The sequence below is a fragment of the Photinus pyralis genome, unplaced genomic scaffold (genome assembly GCF_008802855.1).
Source record: "Photinus pyralis isolate 1611_PpyrPB1 unplaced genomic scaffold, Ppyr1.3 Ppyr1.4_LG10, whole genome shotgun sequence".
Lineage (NCBI taxonomy): Eukaryota > Metazoa > Arthropoda > Insecta > Coleoptera > Lampyridae > Photinus > Photinus pyralis.
This window is the reverse complement of record NW_022170250.1, coordinates 15888285-15888815: the sequence shown is the minus strand read 5'-3', so window position 1 is coordinate 15888815 and position 531 is coordinate 15888285.

The window sequence follows — 531 nt, the reverse complement described above, 5'->3', positions numbered from 1 at the left end:
AAAGCACGTACGCCTACGTTAGATTTTGATAATTAAACAGAAAAAACTGTAAGCAACCATGTCTGATTATAACAAAATTACTAACTATCCTCCAGAACAAGAATTTTTATACAAATACAAATATCCAGCAAAAATAGGGCCGCATTAAGATAATAATGAACTTCTTACATTTTTGTACGCCCTTCTTGTTTCAAATTACTTCCTTAAGCTCTCTTTAATTAGAAAACGCCGCATACTCTGTTAGCATTTTGCCAAATTTTCCATTTCGTAAATTTACATCCCTCTGCGATTACATGCGCTGAACACTCTAAAAAGGTTTTGGTTTAGATTACGCTTCCGAGGATTTAACGTAATGCTCATTAAGGTAGATCGTGACATTAGGCGCATTCTTTCGGCTGCTTAGCAATCATGATTTCCAAATCGTGATTCGTAGGATCACGTTTTACGAAAGAACGCGCGAGTTTAAGTCAAAATATGGTTACGTTTACGTAGTACACATATGCATTCAAATTACCTATTTTTTGTTTGGAT